Source organism: Athene cunicularia (genome assembly GCF_003259725.1).
Source record: "Athene cunicularia isolate RWA chromosome 3 unlocalized genomic scaffold, athCun1 chr3_part1, whole genome shotgun sequence".
NCBI lineage: Eukaryota > Metazoa > Chordata > Aves > Strigiformes > Strigidae > Athene > Athene cunicularia.
Window position 1 is genome coordinate 21,430,562 of NW_020799097.1, and position 11,920 is coordinate 21,442,481.

The window sequence follows — 11,920 nt, forward strand, 5'->3', positions numbered from 1 at the left end:
GCTAGGAGAAAAGTTAGAGCCAGTGACGCAGTTTGTAATTGATTTTGAGGAAACTGAAGGCAAACGGTCTCTAAATAGGCTTAAAATGTAGCACCAAACTACAATCATAACTGCACATTTTTGACACATCTGGACTGCAGTTATTTTAACTTTCTGAATGCCCTATGCTGAATTATTTGCTCTTGGACATAACATTCCTGAAGAGTGGCCATACCTATTGAAACCAAGATTCCATTGTACTGTGTTTGTGTATGGCAGAGGTTTGGTAGCAGAGGAGGGGCCTACAGAGGTGACTCCTGCAAGAAATTTCTCAAAGGTCCCCCAGCTCCAAGTCAGACCTACTTCATTAGCAATGATGGCTGCACCTCTGTGATAACGTGTTTAAGAAGGGGAACCTGAGAGGAGGAGGAGTTGTGAGGGAAATACCTATGCAAACACCGAGGTCAATGGAAGAAAGAAGGAGGAGGGAGAGGTGTGCTGGAGCAGAGACTCCCCTGCAGCCCATGGTGAGAGGGCAGGCTGTGCCCCTGCAGCCCATGGAGGACCCCATGCCAGAGCAGGTGGCTGTGCCCGAAGAAGGCCGGGACTCTGAAGGAAGTCCACACTGGGGAAGCTCATGAAAAGCTTCAGTCTGTGGGAAGGAGGTAATGAGCTCAAGTTGCACCAGGGAAGGTTTAGACTGGATATTCAAAGCATTTTGTTACAGAATGGGTTGTTGGGTGTTGGAATGGGCTGCCCAGGGGGGTGGGAGTCCCCATCCCTGGAGGTGTTTAAGAGTTGGGTTGACATAGCGCTGAGGGATCTGGTGTAGTTGGTAACTGTCAGTGTTAGGTTAATGGCTGGACTGGATCATCTTCAAGGTCTTTTCCAACCTTGATGATTCTGTGATTCTGTGACTCATGTCAGAGAAAGTTCATGTCTCCTGTGAAAGGGACCCCACACAGGGGAAGAGTGTGAGGAGTCCTCCCCCTGAGGAGAAAGGAGTGGCAGAAACAATGGGTGATGAACTGACTGTAACCCCCATCCTCTGCACTGTTGTGGGGAGGAGGTGCAGAAACTGGGAACAAAGCTGAGCCCTAGAAGAAGGAAGAGGTGGAGGGAAGGCATTTTTTAAGATGTGGTTCTATTTCTCACTGTCCTACCCTGTTTGACTAGAAAATTAAATGGTAGTGGTGGTGTTTGAATTAAATTGATATTTTTCTTCCCCTAACAAGTCTGTCTTTTGCCTGTGACCATAATGGGGTGATTCATCCCTCCCCTCCTTATCTCGACCACTGAGTCATTTATTTTCTTGTTCCCATTCCGGAGGGGGAAGTTGTTAGTGAGCAGCTGGGTAGTGCTCAGTTTCCCTCTGGGCTCAAACCACGACACCATGTAGACCAGTATCTAGACTCTGACAAGAGGACACATCGGAAATAGCATAGAAGTGCATGCATTTAATGTTACATCTATCAGAAAAGGTTACTCTTGGAATCCCTAGGAGTTCGCACACAAATTTCAGAGGACAGAAGTATCAGGTTTTTAAAATTTAGTAGCCTTTTATTTTTGTGTTTTCTTCCATACATTTTTCCAGTTCCCTCTGAATATATTTAAACGCTCACCATTTGAGGCATCCTCTGTCAAGAGTGTTTTGCAGATAAACCCCACGTGTTAAGAACCACTTCGTATCATGCATTTTGAATGTAAGGCCTCCAAACCGTGCATTGGAAGGCACAATCAGTCCCTGTTTACTACTCTACCCATGACACTCTTGATTTCATAGACCTCTACTATGTATGCCTTCACTCATATAATGTCCATGTTAAAAGCCCCAATCCACTTAGGTGTTCCCTCTCTAGAAGCTATTTCACATACCTGATCACCTTTGTTAAACTTTTCAGAACGTCCTCCAGTACTAGTATATATCTCTGCAGTGGGGAGAGAGGAGGGACACAGCTGTAGACAGATCACCCCGTTCCATGAAGAGGGAAGGACTGGTTTCCACTGTGTTCTCTGTTCTTTTTAAAATAGTTCTTAATATGGACTTGAAGCACCAGAATGACATCTTTAACAGAACTATCTATTCTAATTCCAAGACTTCATTCCAGAAGAATAGTAATCAGCTCAGAGATCAATCTACTTTGTGTGTAAAATTCAGATTATTTTCCTCATATATTTTGCTTAAAATTGGATGTATCTATGCTGAGTTTTATGTGTCATTACATTGATCATTCAGTCTTGTAAGGCTCTTTTCTGATTTTTCATGGTCAGGCTTTCCTGAATAACTTAATATCAATAAACTCTATTACATTTTCCAAGGAATGCCTCATTTATGAATAAGCTGGAAATTATCAATCTTGGTACAGATCCCTGAAGGGCTCTACTGATGATCTTCTTGAAGTTTCTTGATGAAACTTTACTTCTTACTCTGATCTCCATTTTCTGTATTCTAAGCAATTATTTACCTATATAATGACTTTGTTTCTTACTCAGTGGATGCTTTATTTATGTAGGCACCTATTGAGAGATTCTGTTGGCAGTATGAGTCAGATTTCCCTAATTCATGCTGTTTCCTCCAAAAAAGCACAGTAGATTTGTAAAGCATGACTTTCCTTTGCAAAACTAATATTAATAATATTGAAACACAATGATAGGTAGCTAAAACCACCTGAACTACAGGAAAGCTAACAATGATTAAAAAAAAAAAAAAAAATCCATCTGTGGCATGGCAATAAGCGAGGAATTCTAATGCTCTGAAAAAGAAATGAATCATAGCAATGAAACGAGCCTTTTAACTAGACATGAATTGTTAAATTATTAATAGTGAAGAAAAGGAACATTTATTCAATTAATACTTTTGTTCTGTCTTTAGAAGAAAGCCAGATAAGATACATGGATCACATAGGAATAAGGAAAGATTCTTAATTCACTGGTAACTGAGAAAGATATTAGACAACATCAAGAACAGATAAGCATTTTACAGGCACATAAGATGCTTCCAGTAACACTTAATTGTTTGCTGAGGAAATATCTGGCCTCCTGATTTTAATTTTATTTATTTATTACAGTGACAATGAAACTGTAAAATTTTTTTTTTTTTTTTTTTTGTCACCTTTCGGGATGAGGAAATGGAGTGATATGGATGACAATCGATTAGTCTGATTCCAGTCAGAGGTAGATTATTAGAAAATTATTTGAAAATCAGTAAATAAAGAATTAAACTATGGTATTCTAGTTAATCTCAGTCAACACAGATTTTGAAAAAAAAAAAAAAAGTTTGGTCAAAAAAGATGGGATGGCTTTATTTTTTGACAATAGATTTTTGTTGACATAAGTAGCCGCACAGATATCATATTGTTAAGGAGTTAAATAAATGCTACTAATGTAATAACCCAGTGCTATCCTGTAGCAAAATGAAAGGAATTAATTGGAACTTGAGTTTACTAACAAGAAATATACAACTGTAAATCCAGATACAGCAGTGGTGAGACTGTTACTGACATGTTCTCCTGATGTTTCCTTTTACAAAAGAATGTGGGGGGGGAAAGTGGAAGGACCACAAAAAGCAGCACAAAAAAAAAAAAAAAAAAAAAAAAAAAAGTGGAAGGGTCACAAAAAAAAGCACATAAAAAGGGCTGTAGAAAGTGTCAAAAGAAACATTCCAATATAAACCAGAAGAAAAGTCAGTTGTTCTTGCCTTGAATAACAGGAAAATCTGTTAAAATGGGCAAGGAAACACAGTAACTTATCTTTGTTATTTTCCATTAACCTGTGATTAAACCACTAATGTCTGAATAGTTCATCGAGGATGGCTTCAATAGGACCCTTTCTAGAGACATAAAGTATATAGATATTTCACCAACTGAGAAAACCAGGACCAAGGTTAATGTGGTTCTACTGAGTTAAACATCACCTGAGTTTGATCTTTTGTATCTATTCATTAAGGTAAGATAAGAAAGAACCATGCAATTTCCCTTTCATGGCAACAAAAATGTACCTGTTTTCCACATTATCTGGAGCAACTAATCAGAGCATCCATTTACTCTGGACACATATATGATCAATATTGGAATAACATTTATTTTCCAAAGTATGCTACAGAAAACTGCCAGATCCATTTGGCATTCTCCTGGGATACACTGTTGACAGATACCTGTTATGCTTTCAGGGCCATCTCACTTGAATATAGCTTAAAATTAATAAGATTAAAATACATATTTTTACCATGAACATAAAAATCGTACACTTTCCTGATGTTTGTTCACACTTCACAATTCAGTAGGACTTGTTGAACACAGAGTTCTACCCTGTCTGCAGGGGAAAAAAACCCAGTAATATTTAGCATTTTGCTACTAAAAATACCCTAAATGGATCACGCTGCTTTAGTTTCTATTCCTTCACCTAGTTTCTCAGATTGAGAACTTCCTACTACATGAAGAAAGCTAGTAAGATGTTTTCAAACATGGCAATATTTCATTAGAGGAGCACTCCTTTGTTAAAAACAAAGTCCTTTAGTAATATTTTACTTTCCCTCAAGTTCTGACAAATCACAAATGCAGCTCCCTAGTAGGTTGCACCAAACAAATTGCTTCAGAGTCAGGCAGCTGAGGATTTAACAGACTGAACTGCCAATCTCAAGATCAAGTTTACTGGCACAGACAGGAGTTACAGGACATTATGGAGCCAAGAACATAGTAGCCTTGGGAAATGTAGTCAGATTCAAGTTTTAAAGACCCCGGACAGCCCTTCAAGACTTGATTTGTGAGCCATCCTGTTCCACATATTCCCTGTGCTAGTCCTAATTCTGGGGAACTCCCAAGCGTGCTCCCACTTCTGAATAAGCTGGGTGCACCATTTAATTTTGGAAAAATCATATTCTAATTTCCTGAATTTCTTTTAATATTTATTTTCCACTGTCAGTATCCTTAAATGTTCTTTATTTGTTTGTGAGATTGTCTCAAATCAAAAGAAAGATGTTTTGAAATGTTGGACTTTTTCACAGAGAATATAAGTTTCAGATTTCACTTATCTCCTGAACACTATTACTATGGTCAAAATCCTTTTCGTCTGAGTATTGTTCTCTTGCTCCTCTAACAAGTGAGGAATGGCAAAGAAAAGGAGACAGATAGCTCCATCTGAAACAAGGGGGTTTTTTTATTCCAAATTCTGTTTTCAAACAGAATAACTGCAGAGGTCACAGCTTCACTGGGAAACACTGACCAGGGAACATTCTCACTCTGTGACAGCCTCTAACAGAAACATCTGGCTGCAATTCCCGACTTAACTGAAACGATCAAAGTGATATTTCCACTAAACTAGCATTGCAAAGTAAGTAAGAAGATGGGTGTAAACAGCCATATCTATGTGCAGTATATGATGGCAGTGATAGAAGCCCGTTTGCATTCCTTTAATTACAGAGACAAATTATTTGGTATATGAGAACAAGATCTAACAAAATGTTCATACAAGAGAAATAACCTCTCAGTTCAATATTTTAATTGAAAATTAACATTTTAAGACAGAAACCTTTCCTTTGTGGTATTTGCCATTAAATCATTATAAAAAAGTATGAAGACTTTCCCAGACAACTATGCCAATTGGTAAAGGTGAAAACAATTGCACTGCTTCTGCTATTCAGCCTGAGCTCAATGTAAAATCTAAACGAATAACATAAATAGTAAATCATCAATTAGATTTTTATCTTTTATGATAACAAATGGGTACTAATTCAGCAATGTAAGGTCTTCTCATAGCTATACCTGTTGTGGGTTTTTTTCATTTAGCTGTGTTTCCTAAATAGAAACAAGTTAGAGGGAAAAACAGTGTGGTTTTTTGAATATGACACTTCAACACCAATAGTAAAACAACCCATACAAATTGAAGATTGGTCCCACTTTGTGATGAATGCCAAATCCAAGTCAGTTTTCAGTTTCAGAACCATTTAGCATTAATGTTCTGTGAGACAAACCTGGAAAAACCTGGCAATTTATCTTAGAATAAGACAAAAGAAGTTAATAAAATAATAATAACAACAACAACAACAATAATAACAGCAACAATAATAATAATTTTTAAAACCCTCAAATTAATAAACTTTTTCACTGGTCTCAAAATGGTATTATTCTGTTCTGTGTGAAAATTTCTCCATTAAAAAATAGACTAGTAATTTTTGGGAAAAAAATCAGGTCAGGAAAAAGGCAGAAGAGAACAATCACAGCAGCAAAATATTCAGTAAGTATGTTATAGATTGTTAAAAATGATGTAAGATGAGGCAAAATAATTTTCTGTCTTAGGAGAAAGACCAGCTTGTAAAGGTCACATAAAATTGTATTTTAACATTTTCTCTTCCTTTTGGGCTAAAAGTAAAGCTCTTGGCAATTTTGGTCCATTACCATACAAGATCTAAAAGATCGTGTATTTATACAGACAGTGCATGAAGGGAAAGAAGAAAAAAAAAATCTTTTTATTCTGTTCTGTAACTAAGTTGACATCGCTGTGATTCCGTCCAATTTACGTTGATTCTTTGCTGCCTCCAGTGGAAGTTGTGTACAGCTGCCTGACCATAAAGACATGGAACTATTTTTCTGAGCTGATTTCAAGTTTTGAAGCTGCTTATGAAGCTGCTGCAGTTCCCAGACTCTGATACTTATTTTATTCCAATTTAGGCCATGATGCAAAAAAGCTCCTGGTAAGAGTGCCCAAAGGGATGGCCGGTTTGCAGCTGCCTCTATCCCTTGCAACATGAGTGGGACCCACAGGTTGTGCCTATAACCAGAAGACAAAACTGAATGCTGCCAGGAAGGGTTCCTGGCACTGGAACCCAGCCATCGATACTGTTAAAGTGTCAGCATCCCTAGCACATGGTTAGCCTGTGACAACTCTCCTGATCGATCCCAGGTACTGCTGGGAAGCTAAGCAGCCCACCAAGTGTTCCTAACGAGTAGTTTGCATAAGGCTGTCCTCTCACAGTCAGCAAGAAGAGCAGACAGAATGGATGAGGCTTATCCTGTGCCAGCTGGCTTAAGTGCCACAGACTTTATCAGTGCTCTTGAGAACATTATATTTACTCCTGCAGTTGTAGCCTGTGTATGCCATGTTCTGGACTCCCCACAGTTTAGGCTGACTCAGGATGTTTTCTCTCTTGTAAATGACAGCAGACTTCCATACAAGAAGAGACAACATTCACAACCCTGGGCTAGTGGCTGTACAAGACATTATATTGAAAATGTATTCCATATTTTCACCTTTGTATTACTTCAAGTGCAGAATCAAGAAAGGCTAGGAGTCAAAATCTTAAATCTACAGACTGCTCTTCTGCAATTGTTGAATAAACTTTCTGCCTTAACCCTGAAAGGCAGCTTATTTCATTATTAAGTTTGTCATGAGAAGGCTGCTTGACTACAATTGAGACTGCAGTGCTGGTACCTGGAAGGAGAGAATCACTGGTCAACAGTGAACACACATATAGTGGGCTCACTGCTGTACACTAGCCAAAGAACTTCTTATGGCCTGAAAGATAGTTTCTTAGAATGAGATTAACCTCCCACCCTCCCTTAGCTGCTTTGGTAGGCACATGATCGTCCAAAGAGTGTGCTTGCCTATGAGCAGTCTCTAGACCATGATCTTGCCGACAGGCCTGCTCCATAGTCTGAACTGTAAAAAGCCATCCAGCTGTCCACCAGATAGTCACAGGGCCTGCTCGCTAAGTGAGCAGCATGCATGCCTACTGATGATCCACAGAAGGAAAAAAGTACCTGTTTTTTAAAGTCTCGATGCTTGTGCTTAGTGTTCACGGATAGTGAGTCACATGGGATATCCTTATGTTGCTTGAGATGGCATTTGGTTTTCAGCATAATTTTTTTAAGAAGTAGGGCAAACACCCTGTGAGATAACATTCTGAAATTTAGGCTACACTATCAAAACATGTTATCATTTATCAGCAATGGCTCTAAAAACCATGGGACTCACTTGTCTCCTCGAGCTAAGAACCGTGGCTGGGAATGAAAGAGGAAGATACTTTGCCTCTAAAACGACTGAGTTCTTATGTACATTGAAGCCATCTTGCTTACTCTGGCACAGGCCAGAAAATGTAATGCACTCTAGCAGCTAATGAGACATCAGCTAGGGTTTTTACTCATAATTTGATGTGGAAAGGCAGTTTCTGCAGCTGCAGCTATATAACTCTAAGTGAAAAGATACGATTCAACAGTGAACACATATATAGCACAGTAGCTATAGCACTGCTTATGGCCTGTATAAAATAGTTTCTTAGAATGGGATTAATCCCCCACCCTCCGCTAGTGTCCTCCTCTAGGCAATAGTCTACAGTCAAGACTTGCTTCTCAGCGGCATTTATCTTTACTGTGCAAAATAAAGTATCTCTGAAAACCTAAATACAGAATAATTTAGAGGGGTGGTCTCTGGAGATTTCAGGGAATACTTTGAAGACCATGAAAAGCAACTATAAAATGTGTGCCTGTTCTCATAAGACTTAAATTTCCTCCTGCTGGTTCAGTAGCATTTCCACAGTAGCTTTGCATTGGTGCAGCAGCACTGTTGCATTGGTGCAGCACTGCAAAGGCGACTGAATTTTGAAACTGGCTCAATAACTGGTGCACTGGCCAACTCAGAACTGTCTTTAGCCTTAAATTTAGTTGCAGAGAAAAGTTATAGCCAGAAATCTGGGGTTTTGTTGTGGGTTTTTTTTAAAAAAAAAACCTTTCTACCAAATATCAAGCTGGCCCTGTGTGTAATACCGATAAAACATTTGGGAACTGTATCAAAGTTCTTCAGTTTTGGTTGCAGTGATGATTGATGGGATTTTAATCCTGTTGGCATTTGCATCAGGTAGAAAGTGGGGAAAGCCCTTAAAATGCTCAATTGGCTTTAATACCCCTAACATCTGTTGAAGTTTTTGTTCTAGTTGCATATGTTCTCTGGCTGATTTGAGTGCTAAAGGAATTCTTAATGCCTCATCTTTACTCTCCCCAGCAGCTGTCATTGGGCATTGCCTCTGAGAGTTGGAGGCTCACAGAGATGACTGGGCCAGGTGCATAAATATTATTTTATGCCTATGTACAATACATTATATTGAAAACATATACTGCATTTTCATAACTTGGAGCAGAGATTTTGGAAAGTATAATCTATTGAATGAAATGTACGCATTTTTCTATATAGATTTAAAAAGTAACTATCACACATGTAGATTCCATGTGTGTGATCAATATTTTGGAAGTCCAGCTGCCATGTCAACTGATACCCACTCAATTAACCCAACAGAATTAGCAGTCCCATCTCATTCCATCATATTTATCTCCAGCAGGATTGACATGTAACCTGAAGATTAAATACCTCTTTTCTTTTGTGCGGAGTGAGAAGTCTGATTTTTAAACCAACAGTGCAACTTGACTTTTTAAGATTTTTTGTAAGTTGATCTGATGTTTAAGGAAAAAATATATTTCAGAATTTTGTTTTGAGGTTCTGGGGTCAATAAAGAGCAACACAAGAAGCATTTTTATAGTCTAGTCTTATGGATGTCCATTGGAACTTTCTCCTAAGTGTAAACTCAGTTCATGTATTGGTTATGAGCCTGATTTAGACAACCAGCTCTGCTCTGCAATCACTTTAGAAAATGTTGCATTTGCTTTTATTAAATATAGATAGGAATCCCTATGTCTGTTATAATCAGCTAAAACAAGAGCATGCTTGAAAACTGTAGGGCTCTTAGCATGAAATTTTCACCAGTCTTAGATGACAGAACCTAAGAGAACATATTTTCTCATTTTCACATCACCAGGTAAATAAATGAAGTCAAAGTATCGTTCCTTTACTTTCTTAGCATGGCATAATAGAATGGAATAGGTGAAACCAGTGACTTATGTGTGTTATTTAACAAAACCAGAAATTCTGCCTGTCATTTGGTTCGAATCCCAAATGTATTGCCTCTGTTTCATAACCACCAAGGGAACATGGAACAGTACAACGGTTAAAACTATCCATCACATACTGCATTTGATCTTCTCTTTTACGTATACTTACTTCACAAGGTCCTTATTCTGAGGATCACAATGTTTACTTTAAGGGTAAGGCATTTTTCATAAGACTGTAAATTTATCTATTCATAGAATTTGATTGTGGAAGAGTTCACTAACTTGACATCCTGTAAAATTAAGCCAAAAAATTTGCACCAGGTGTTTTTAAATGAAATCTACCCCTCCAAGACAAGCCAAAATACTCATTCCCTCTATGATCAGCTCTCCCAGACTCATGTTGCTTTTTGAGACTGGGTTTCATATCACCCTCTCCACCTTCTTTCAAGGAAAGCAAGCAGGTTTTTGTCCTGGCTGGGAAGGTGTGTTCATCTTTCATCTTTGCCTGAAGGGATTAAAACTTACATCTTGTAAATCCCAGAAGAATGCTTTCTTCACCATCCTGGATGCTTAGTGTTGAAAAGGGTCAGGTGCTTCCCGGTATCCAGGGAAGAAGTCCAAGAATGTGTGAGCAGTCATGACAAACAGCACACCTACTCACTTCAGAAGCCTCAGGTGGGTGGAAGTCTCGGGCATCGCAGTTTTGACAATACATATGCAGAGTAGGAGCTTGGTAGCATTTAGGCGGTTAACATCTAGGTGGTTAGCTTAGATGGAGCCCTAAGAAAACGTACTTAAGAAAATGTAACCTGTTAGAACATTAAATTATCATCCTAAATCTATCAGTGTGAATTTCAACTAACTCCACTTGTCATGGGAGCTATTGCACATCTTTGTATAATTCAATGTAAACTGTTCAGATTAGACCCTTGCCTCAGCTTCTGCATGCATAGAAAGGCAACAGGCTGTTTATTTATCTACCTGGTATCTCAGTTAATATCTCCATGGTACTTTGAGTCTATGCATACACTAATAAATTTAAAGGGAATATTCCTGAGCATTGGAATTAAATTATCTATGATGCTACTTTGTCCTTGGTGCGTCTTTGGCCCAAGCCAGCTATCCCATTCCCAGACTCACAGTGAAGTTACCTCGTAAGAGGTGTTAACGCAGTTTCTGATAATATCCACTGCCTCTTCAAAAGGAAGAAAGCTACATTAGCCATATTATTCAACAGCTCACATGTCATTCCATGCCAGCTGCTCTCCGTGCCAGACATGACAGAGGTGCCGGGGTACATCTGACTTCCTAGGAAAGACGCAGCTCAATGTTCCTGAGTTGAACTGGTGTGCACTCAGAACACAGGCTGCTCCTTCCTTACGGGATGGTGACCAAAAATGACACAGAAATTGTAGTTACAAGCAAGGGGAGAACCCACCCACCGGGTGTTTAGTTGACTTCCCAAACACTTCTTTCAGTTCTGCAGCTTTTTTCCAAAGAGATCACTTTAGGTGAATGTAACTGTGGAACCAGAACACCAGGCTGCATACTACCTGGCTTGTTTTCCACCTGCCCTATCTCCATTAGGTGATCCGAACGTGTCAATATTTGGCGTGACTAACTTGTAAATACAGCCATACCAAGTCCTGCCATGCAAAGGGCCATTCTTCCTCACTGTTGGAACTCCTCGTTCAATTTCTTTTTTTCCTCGAGTCTTAAGGTCACTAGAAACAAACCGCGAAGCCGGAGAGGAGGAGGGATTCTGGACTCCTGACAAAACCTTCTTGATCAGTCTTGCCTCTGGGTGTCTTTCTTCATCATGCAGTGCATTTTTCCTGTTGGTTTTTTTTTTTTTTTTTAAGTGAACTTCAGCGTGACGGCATGGCCTAAGGTTTTTGAGGCAACAGACCTACATGCCATTCCTATGTTGTTTTTAAAGGAAAGCCAAATCGGCCAATACAGGTAAAAGTAATAAAGGAGTAGCTGGGGACTACAACGGCACAGAGCGAGGCCGAGGCAGTGCCGTGAAGCGGAAATCGCAGTCTCCGCCGTGGTCTGCCGGCGGCTGG